The 11,249-nt window shown below is 42.8% G+C and overlaps 1 pseudogene; it reads left to right on the top strand.

Moving 5' to 3' along the window:
• The first annotated feature begins 2,215 nt into the window (after nt 1-2,215).
• LOC143269467 (small ribosomal subunit protein eS6 pseudogene) lies at nt 2,216-10,323 on the top strand (annotated as a pseudogene).
• Nucleotides 10,324-11,249: the final 926 nt, after the last annotated feature.

Raw genomic sequence — 11,249 nt, 5'->3', positions numbered from 1 at the left:
AGGTAATACATGGGCTATGTGGCAATACATAGACTAATAAAAATGGGTTAATTTAAATGTAAGAGCTAGTTAATAATAAGCCTGAGCTATTGGACAGATATTTTATAATTAGTGTAAGTTTTTGTGTGTTTTTTTCGGGGGACTGGGTGGTCAGGATAGGAAAACTCTGCCTCCATTTACATCTGGCAGTAGTAATATTTTATTGTAGAAGATGGTATGGATGTTTGGTAGAGTACCCATCTATACCCCTTTACAAATGTCCTTCTTCTGTTGCTGAAGATGGAATCCCAAATCTAGCGCATGTCAGGCAAGCACACCACAAATGAGCTACATCCCTTGGCTTATGAATATTTTAAGTACAGTATTTTTAAGTGCCAAGAATTTCCAAAGAATGTGAAAAACAATACCTTACTTGGTATTGCTGTTTCAAGTACTATTTTGGGATAGCTGACTATGATGGTTAGCATTATTTATCAACTTGATATCTAGAATCGCTGGGGGAAAAGGCCTCTGGGCATGTCTCTGGGGATGGTGGGAAGAAACCAGTGTCTGGTTGGGATCCTGGACTATAAATATGAAGAAAGAGCTGAGCTGGAGCATCGCTCTCTGCTTCCTTATCAAGATGACAGGATGCTTCCAACTCCTTTAGTTTTGGTTTTTCTGACATACTGGACTAGACCCTTGAACTCTGAGACTTCCTCCCTTAGGTTGCCTTTGCCAATATGCCTTACCACAGCAAGAAGGAAGGATATTAAAATTCCCACCAAGCTCATTCAGCTAGGCAAGTCAGAGAGAACACTTTAGCAGATGAAGGAAATAGGGAGAGGTGAAATCTCAACGCAGACAATTCTGCGGCTCCCAGAGTTCAGGAGCTGCCACTGGACCCGTGGATCTCTCCTCCTGCTGCTGCCGAGAGAGGCCTGGTGCTTTAGCTTTTCTAATAAGAGATTGGTTAAAGAACATGGAAAGTCAGTAGGTATCGTTTCCCTCCAACCCTGACAGTCGGGCTAAGCAGTCTCCCACATGCTCGTTTCTTGAGAGTAGTGATTCCATCCCGAAGTCAGAGCTTTCACAAGCCGACCACTTTCTAAAGGGTCTACCTCTTCATTTGGCTGCAGTGGGGACTGTGATTCAGCAAGAATTCAAGGCTCGTCTGTACTCTGTGATGACAAGATGTCTCAAACAGGTCATTCAACCCCCCTGTGGTAAGTGTGGAAGTCTGGTTCCTCAGCTCTCACTGGTTCCGTCAATGCCCCACCACGTGGAACACAAATCCCAACCTGGTAAAGTCTCAGGTAGGCCATTCACTTGCAACTCACCCCTGAAAAGAAACATGAGGATTCATACAGAAAGGCCGCATAACAAGGCTTGTGGTTATGCTCTGTCAGGTGATAACATACACAGTCGTGCAGAATCTGCTCTCCTGTGGTAATCCAGTAATCTGCCCTGGAGCCTGTGAAATTTGCTGGCTGGGAATCCCTTATGTTGAGACTAAAGGATCTGATTGCCACAGTCTAACCTGACAACTGATGTCAGTGTCATGAGATACCCACCAGGTCATGTAGCTGAATGTTGCTCCCGCCAGTCACAAAAGAAGAAAGGAAACTGAAAGCAGTTACCACTTGAAAAAAATGTGTTTTTCTGTATTCGTTGTGGTTATTGATGCCTGGTTTTGCATGTTCAAAGTTACTTTTAATGGAACTCTGAATGAGTAAAATTTGGCCTTTGTCCCTCCAGCCATCATTCCCTTCCTTAATATTTTTTCTCTAGGTGTAAATTAGTATGAGTACTAGGTTTGCTGCTATGACAGAGAGTACCAATAATACACTGGCTTGTGTAATATGGAAGTACATTTCTCTGATAGGTAAAAATCCAAGCCACTGTGGCAATATTAGACACATCATGGATGGTTTTAAGGCCTGTAGCTCTTAGCTAGTTATTCTGCATCCTCTAATATGGGTGAGTTTTCCCCATCTTCTAGTGACCCAACATCGCTGCCTTCCATCCTGTCATCTCCTCTGTATTCCACCCTGTGTAAAGAATTACAGGGACAAGAAGCGTAGTCAGAAAGTTGCACCCATCGCTGAATCCAGAATTTTATCATCTGTCCACACAAAGCCACAAGAAAGGGCTGGCTTACAGCTATGAGCAGAGTTCAGCTTCAGCCAGAAGATGCAGTCTAAAGTGAAGATGATCGTGTCTGCTCTCTAGATTCATGCAAGGCTGTGCTGTGGAGGAGATCCAGAGGACCTGCGTGTACCAGGAAGATGCTGGCAGAGTCAGCAGTGACAGGAAGTGGCCCTCTGACTTGGACAAGGTAAAGCCGTAAGTAAAAGAACTAAGGGATGTTCAGGAATACTCTCTCTTCTATTGACTTCTGACTCGCCAGACCTATCCTAAGAGTCTCCACGTGCAAGTGAGTTCTGGGATGTTTACGCGGCGAGGGAATTGCCTACCGTGTTGAGTTTGATCATGTCGTGCAGCAGCTCAAACCCCACACTCCAAGCAAAATCCCAGATTCCCACGTTGGTTGTTGAGTTAGAATCGGCTACTCTGCCTGTGTCTGTATCCTGTCTCTTGTGGCCCTATGCCTTCCTCACTCTCGAGTGGCAACCACAAGGTGCTCTTTAGTATTCTAAAGCATGGGGTGCATGTTTCTGCTGAAGAGTTGCACCTGCTGGGTCTTTTGTCTAGCCTGTTCCTCCCCAAATATGCGCCATCTGGCTGCCTTCGTCTTTCAAGTCTCCCCTTAGTTACCACCTCTGTGAAGAGCCAAATCCTGACCCATCCAGCCATACTGGTGCTAGCCAGAGTGAACAGACTATAAAGCTGGGGGCGCCCCACACCGGCCTCAGGATTTCTATTGCTGTGATAATACCATGATAGAAAACTTGGGGAGCGAAGCGTTTATTTCAGCTTACAGTTCCACGTCACAGTCCATCACTGAGGGAAGTCAGGGTGGGGACTCAAGGGGAGGAGCCTAGAGGCCGGAACTGAAGAAGAGGCCAGGAGGAGCGCTGCTTACTGGCTTGCTTCTCATAGCTTGCTCAGCCTGATTTCTTATACACTCCAGGACTACTTGCCCATCATTGGCACCATCCACAATGGGCTGGACCCGCCCACATCAATCACTAACTGCGAAAATGCTCCACAGGTTTGCCTACAGGTTAATCAGGTGGGGGCATTTTCTCAGTTGAGGTTCTCTCTTCCTGAATGACTCCGGCCTATGTTGAGTTGACATAAAAACTAACCAACACAACCTCCAAAGGTACAGACAAGTACCATGTTGCTGAGTTCAGGTGATGAATCATGTGGCCTGTGTCTTAGTCACGCATGCATGGGAGGGCCACCACTATGCTTTTATAGCCTGTTACATCATCACAATCATCATAATTTAAGCTCTCAATCAAGCCCATGTTTTCTTTTCTTGTTTTCTCTGTGCTGGGGATGCAACCCAGGGCCTTGTACATAATAGGAGCAAGCATGTTCTACCGCTGAGCTACGTCTCCAGCACAAACTTTTTAAAAATTTTTTGCGTGCAGTAATTGCCTGGAGTCTCACTGTGATAAAGCACCAGGACCAAAAGCAACTTGAAGAGCAAAAGGTTTATTTCTGCGTACAGTTTGCACTCCATCATGAAAGGAAGTCAGGGCAGGAATTCGAAATAGTATCCTAGAGTCAGGGACTGAAGAGAAAGCATGGAGGAGCACTGCTTACTCCTGGCTTGCTCCTCCTGGCTTGCTCAGTCTGCTTGCTTACACACCCCAGGACCACCTGCCCAGGGGTGGCACTACCTACAGTGACCTGGGCTCTTCCATTGATCATCAATTTATAAAAATGCACTACCAACTTGGCTCCTGGCCAATCTGATGGAGGAATTTTTTCAGTTGAGGGTTCCTCTTCTCATATGACTCTAGCTTATGTCAAGTTGAACAAAAAAAATTCACCCAGAAAGGGAGAGGATTGTTTTTGAAACCTTGTGGGAGAATCAGAGCCCTCCTGCCCTCCAGATAAGTCGAAAAGTGTGACTTACACGGGCAGTGTTCAATGCTACTGTCACCTGCAGGGTTTGTGTTCTTAGCTCTTAACTATAGCTGATGTGTTTCTGTAGCTGTTTGATCACGTGCTTCTGGCCTCTGTAATCACAGTGTGACTCCGTGAGGACAGAAGCACAGGCCTGCCTTCAGATCATCAATATCTGCTGGCGTTTAGGACACCGTGCTGTTTGTCTTTGTGGAGAGAGAACTTCCTTCTTAGATGTGACAGGCGAGGTGACAGCCGGCCAGCGGAAGTTGACCAGATTCCTTCTGTCTCCTGTTTCCAAGTTTCCAATCAGTGAGCACTGCTGGTCCAGCTCTACGATCACATGTGTCCTTACCTACGTGGTTTTGTTTTGTTTTCTCCCAGAAATCCTGATAAGAGAAACCATTCCACCCTAAACACAGCATGACACTCACAAATGACTGGATGAGCCACGGAACTGCTGTTTAAGAACCAGGAAACACAGGTCCATTTCAGATACAGCTTCATCCATATTTTGTTTTACAGTGATCTAGAAAACAGCAATCTAAAGCTGTTCATGCTTTCATGATGTGCGCAACTACACCAGTCTCTGGCCATCGCTAGAGTGTACTTGCACTATGCCAAAGAGAAAAGACAATGACATTAGTAAGCAGAGCTTCAGAGTGCTCCACACTTCTGAACAGAAATTCAAAAGTAGTAGTCCAGTAAATAATTGTGTAGTGAGGTGGTTTTGACGTAGGTCTGTCAATCCCAGTGTTGTCTGAGATCAAAGGTCACTCAGTGAAGCAGTTGTAAATCCTGATGCCTGGCCAAATCTACTCGTTCAAGTCAGTGAGTTTTCAAAACCTCGACTGTTCATCTTTGGTCCAGAGCAGCCCTCCACCAACTTCAACCTGTATATACAGCATGTAGGCATATTGTTAAATGGGAGTTCCAATAAACAGGGCTGGGTGAGTCTGAGGCTGCATTTCCTTATACACACACACACACACACACACACACACACACACACACACTGTTATGTAATGTTATGTGTACTTGCATGTGGGTGTATGCAATGTTTGTGTGCAGGTGAGCACGCATACATGTGCATCGATGTGTAGAGTCAACATTGGATGCTTTTCTCAGCCTTTCTCCACCTTATTTTTTGAGATGGTGTCTCCTGCTGAACCTGGAGCTTGTCAATTTAGCTCATCTAGGTGACCAGGGAATTCCAAACATTCACCTGTCTCTGAGCCATTTCTGGTGCGTGTGTGTGTGTGTGTGTGTGTGTGTGTGTGTGTGTGTTATATAGGGGGGGGTGCTACAGATACTTGCTGCCATGCCTATCTTTTATGTGGGTGCTGGAGATCTTAAAACCCCATGCTTGTGTTGCAAAAACTTTACCAATGGAGCCATCTCATAGCCCCAGAGTCTGTATTTCTCACAAGCTGTCCAAGATGCTGCTGCCACTGGTCTACGGACCACGTATGAGGAACAAGGGTCAAAACTGCACATGGCTGCATAAAGTATCGATGGTGAACAAGAAGTAGGTCAGCAGGTGAGGCTTGAAAAGTATCTTCAGACCTACTTTTTTTTTTTTTTTTAGGATTTATTATTTTAATTTTCTGTGTATGAGTGTTTCCTGTATGTCTGTATGTATGTGTACCATGTGCATGCTTGGTGCCCAAGAAGGCCAGAATAGGGCAACCAAAGCCAGGTCTCCCATTGAGCAGTCAGTGCTCTTAACCACTAAGCCATCCACCCCTCCAGCCACTTTAGTCACATTCTTTATTGTGATTAAACAAACAAGGCATAGTTTTCCACTTGTATCATTCTTAAGTTCTAGTTCGTGGCCACCATACACATTCATGAGGTCGCACAGCCCCATCCATCTCCAGAACTTTTCTTTAATCTTCCCAAATGAAACTCCGCCCATGAAACCATTCCCTATATCCCTTTCACCCAAGCCTGGAAGCCACCATGCCACTTTGGCCTCTGTAGATTTGTCTGTTCTAGGTAGAATCATGCAGGATTTGTCATCCTGTGTTTTGTCTTATTCACTTAGCGTAAAAGTTCAAAGTTCATCCATATGTTGGAATTCCACACCTTTGTGTGTATGTGTGCTCATGTGTGCATACCCCCATGTGTCTGTGCATATGTGGAGGCCAAAGGTCAACCTTGGATGCCATTCCTCAGAAGCCATCCAACTTGGTATTTATTTATTTTTGTCCATAGTGAAAACTTTGAAAAACTGCCAACAAAATAGGAGATCATTGTCATACGCTTTATAAAATCAAACGTAATTATATAGTCTTGGTAGAGTAACTTGCTAAGGCTTTCTGTGAGAGGACACGAACTTGAGAAGTTGTAGAGACCGTTAGTGTGGCTTGCTTCTAAGTGAACAGCCTCCTGGGGTATTCAACCTGGACATTTTACATCCACAAAGTAAGAATTTGGACTTTGCACGGGGCAGTTTCTGTTTGGGTTTTTTTCTTCTCTCCTTTCCCAGCCACCCAAAGGCAGGGTGAGCATGGCTCCTCGGGTCCCTGAGGTGAAGAGTGCGGAGCACCAACTTCCCCATCTTGCTATTATTTTGTTTGAAGAAAGGCATTTATTGAGGGGTGAGGAAACACACACATGCAGCAGACACAGAGAAAGGGGGAACTTGGAAAGCCAAAACATCCCCCCCCCACCTTATTTTGTTTCTGTGGCTAGTACATTTTTTTAATTGAAAATAGGTTTTTATTCATATAATATATTCTGATTCCAGTTTCCCCTTCTCCAACTCCTCCCAGATCCCACCTCCCCTCCCATCTGAATCCACATCCTTTCTCTCTCCTTAGAACACAGACATCTAAAAAGTTAAATAAAATAAAAAAATGAAAAACAACAACCCAGAACCTGACAGAACAAAACAAACAGAAAAAAAAAAAACAGAGGTAAAGAAAAAGCACAAGAAAGACATATAACCGCAGACCCACACATTCACCTACACACAAATCCCGTAAAAACAGAAAATCAGAAATAATAATATATAAGCAAAAGACCTGTAAGGTCATAAAAATACCCAGACAAAGCATTATGAAGGGAAAAAAAGACCCTCCAAAAATACCATTGAGTTCATTTTGTGGTGGCCATCTACTGCTGGATGTGGGGCCTACTCTTAACTGTGGCTTGTATGCCCAGCAAGACTCCATTGGAGAAAACTAGGTTTTTGTTTTTGTTTTTTGTTTTTTTTTTTAATACAACCATATCTTGTCTTTTTGGGTCTGGGTTCTTCACTCAGGATGACTTACTCTATCTCTATCCATTTACCTGTGAATTTCATGATTTTTTTTTAAACAGCTAAGTAATATTCCATTAAGTAGCGAGAGTGATATTGAATAATGTTCCACATTTTCTTTATCCCATTCTAATGTTTAAGGACATCTAGGCTGTTTCCGATTTCTGAATATTATGACTAGAGCAAAAAAGAATGTAGTTGGGCAAGTGTGTTTGCAGTAGGATGAAGCATCCTTTGGGTCGATGCCCAAGAGAGATACAGCTGGATCTTGAGGTAGATCTATTCCAGCTTCCTGAGGAACCACCACACCAATATCCACAGTGGCTGTAAGTGTCCCCCTTAGCCCACATTCTCGTCAGCATGAGCTGTCATTTGTTTTATTGATCTTGGCCATTCTGACTGGTGTAAGAGCAAATCTCAATGTAGTGTTTATTTGCATTTGCCTGATGACTAAGAACGTTGAAAATTTCTTTGAATGTTTCTCAGGCATTTGTGTTTCACCAATTGAAAATTCTCTATTTAGATCTATACCCCATTTTTAATTGGGTAATTTTTCTTGATGTCCAGTTTTTTGAGTTATCTATATATTTTAGATATTAGCCCTCTATTAGATGTGTAGTTGGTAAAAAAAAAAAAAAATCCCATTTTGTAGCCTGCTGCTTTGTCTGAATGCTGGTGTCCTTTGCCGTTCTGAAGCTTTTCAGTTCATGAGGTCCCATTTATTAATTGTTGATCTTAGTGCCTGTGCTGTTGGTACCCTGTTCAGAAAGTCTTCCTGTGCCAATGAGTTCAAGGCTGTTTTCTACTTTCTCTTCTATCAAGTTCAGTGTATCTGGCCTTATTTTGAGGTCTTTGATTCATTTAGAGTTGAGTTTTGTGCAGGGTGATAAGTATGGATATATTTGCATTCTTCTACACGCAGCCATCCAGTTTGATGAGCACCATTTGTAAAATGCTATCTCTTTAACAGTATGAATTTCTGGCTTCTTTATAAAAAAAAAATCAGTTGTCCATAGATCTATTAACTGTCATAGAACTGGGTCTTCAGTTCCATTGATCAGCTTGCCTATTTTTATGCCAATACCATGCTGTTTTTATTACTATAGCTCTGTAGTACAATTTGAAATTGTACTTTAATTGTTCAGAATTGTTTTAGCTATCCTGTTTTTTTTTTTTTTTTTTTTTTTTTTGTGTGTGTGTGTGTGTGTTTCCATATGAAGCTGAAAATTGTCCTTTCAAGTTTTGTGAAGAACTGTGTTGGAATTTTGATGGGGACTGCATTGAATCTGTAGATTGATTTTGGTAGAATGAGCATTTTTATTTTATTAATCCTACCAATCCATGAGCATGGGAAATCTTTTCATGTTGTGATATCTTCTTTAAGTTCTTTCTTCAATGTTTTAAAGTTTTTAATTACACAAGGTTTTTTTTTTCACTTGCTTACTTCAAGTTACCCCAAGTTTTGGTTTTTGATTGTTTTTTAGGCTATTGTGGAAGATACTGTTCCCTTGCCTTATTTTTTGAGACAGACTATCCCATTGGTCTAGGGCTCACTGAATAGGTTCAGCTGGGTGGACACTAAGCCTTAAGAGCTGCTTGTCTCTGCCTCAATGGCACTGGAGTTATAAATGCATGCTACCATGTCTGACTTTATTTCTTCATTTGCATGGAGTGTGAGGATTGAACTCAGATCATGCTTGTAACTGCAAGTACTTTACTGACTAGGCTTTTCCCTCAGCTTAGAACTTGACCCTTTTACAGACTTTCTAAAGCATTTTATAGAAAAAGTTAGGTGTGTGTGTGTGTGTGTGTGTGTGTGTGTGTGTGTGTGTGTGTGTATGCAAATGCCTTTGGAGGCCAGAAGGTTTCCAATGCCCTAAAGTTGGATTTATAGGTAGTTGGTGGTGATCTACCCAACCTGGATGCTAGGAACTGAATTCAGGTCGTCTGTAAGAGCAGTATATACTCTTAACCACTGAGCACTTTCTAGTCCTGAATTCTCCTCTTTTAAAAAGGTTAAACAGCCAGGTGGTGGTGGTACACACCTTTAATCCCAGCACTCGGGAGGCAGAGCCAGGCAGATCTCTGTGAGTTCAAGGACAGCCTGGTCTCCAAAGCGAGTTCTAGGAAATGCGCAAAGCTACACAGAGAAACCCTGTCTCGAAAAATAAATAAATAAATAAATAAATAAATAAATAAATAAATAAATAAATAAATAAATAAATAAAATAAAAAGGTTAAATAGCTCTTTTTTTGTGGTGCCTCCTAGGCAGTTATCTGCGCCAAGAGGAAGCTGAATACCTCGTTCCTGGCCACTGGGTGTCAGAAACTCACTAAAGTAGATGAAGAATGCAAGCTGCGTATATTCTGTAAGAAGCACGTGGCCACATAAGTAGCTGCTGATACTTTGGGTGAAGAAAGGAAGGATTATGTGGTCCAAATCCATGATGGTAATAACAAACAAGGTTTTTGCATGAAGCAAGACACCTTGACGCATGGCAGAGTGCACCTACTGTTGAATAAGGAGCATCTAGTTATAGACCAAGGAGAACTGGGAGGGGGAAGGAGTACGTGTCTGTTTGAACGCCAGTCTGAGTGTTCTCAGCCTGGTTATTCTCAGCTTTTAAAAAATAAAAGAGAGAAGGATACTCCTGGACTGACAGATACTACTCTGCCTCTTTGGCTGGGGCCTCAAAGAGCTAGCAGGATCAGAATGTATTTCAGTCTCTCTAAAGAAGATGATGCCCGCCAATATCTTGTCAGAAAGCCCTGAAACCAAGAAGGTAAGAAGCCCAAGACCAAAGCACCCAAGGTTCAGTGCCTTGTCACTTCGTGTGTCCTGTAACACGAACGCTGACACATTGTTCTGAAGAAACAACACACTCGGGAACGAGGAGGCGGCAGCAGAATATGCTGAACTTTTGGCTCAGAGGATGAAGGAAGCCAAAGAAAAACACCCGGAACAGATTGCCAAGAGATGTAGGCTGTCCTCGTGGAGAGCTTCTACTTCTAAGGCTGAGTCCAGTCAAAAATAAGACTTAAACAAATAAATAATCAGACACTGAAAACAAATAAAGGCTGAATAATATTCCATTGTGTGTGCAGTATATTACTTCATAGTACACATGTCTCTGTAAGAAAACAAACTTGGACCATCTGTTTTAATTACAAGAACATATTCTACCCCACAGCAAAAGGAACCTATTAAGTAGGACAAAGGCCACTCCCGTAGAAGGCTGTTCTTTGTCATACACAGGTGACCTACAGCCAGGGCCCATAACTGGCCATCCCTTTTCTCATTTAGCATTAACTGGGAATACCCTAATTTGTAAAAGAATTATTAATGGCTTAGCTGCATTAGTCAGGAGCCAGCCACACTCAGTGATGAAACTTGAAGCTGTTGGATCAGATCCAGAGGCGTGAGGTCACGGATGACTGTGGCTCACGTGCTCTTGTGACCTCAAAATGATAGAGAAGCTTTATATGGAAACGCCTTGGTGACAGCTAAGCAAAGATAGCTGGGCCTTTGGGGACAGCTCTGTGACCAGTTTTTCCTGATAGAGGTGCCGCCTTAAAAAGAAAAGGAAAAAAATCCCCAAAAGGAAATGAACAGTAAGTTGTTTGCTGGACAAAAATAGAAAGGTTGACACCCAAAATAAAACAATGTAAGAAAATTCCAGAGGAAGTCCTGAGCTCTATTTGGCAATTTGAGTGTGGCCTCAACCAAGCCAATGAAAGTGTAGCAACAACCAAGGGTGGTCCTTATATGTTTCAGTCAGGAAGACCCTCCCACCCAAGGGGCACAGACTTTATGATCTTATACACCTGAGCACTTGAGGGAGACTCTCCTTGGAGAAAACTGCCCCACAGCTTGCTTTCCATGTCCACTTGGGATCAGTGAATCAATAAATCCCCATGGGAGACTATGTTGATTATATGTTAATTGATATGGGAAGAGCCC

The sequence above is a fragment of the Peromyscus maniculatus genome, chromosome 19 (genome assembly GCF_049852395.1).
Source record: "Peromyscus maniculatus bairdii isolate BWxNUB_F1_BW_parent chromosome 19, HU_Pman_BW_mat_3.1, whole genome shotgun sequence".
In the NCBI taxonomy this organism is placed as follows: Eukaryota; Metazoa; Chordata; class Mammalia; order Rodentia; family Cricetidae; genus Peromyscus; species Peromyscus maniculatus.
This window is presented reverse-complemented; position numbering and strand designations above follow the sequence as displayed.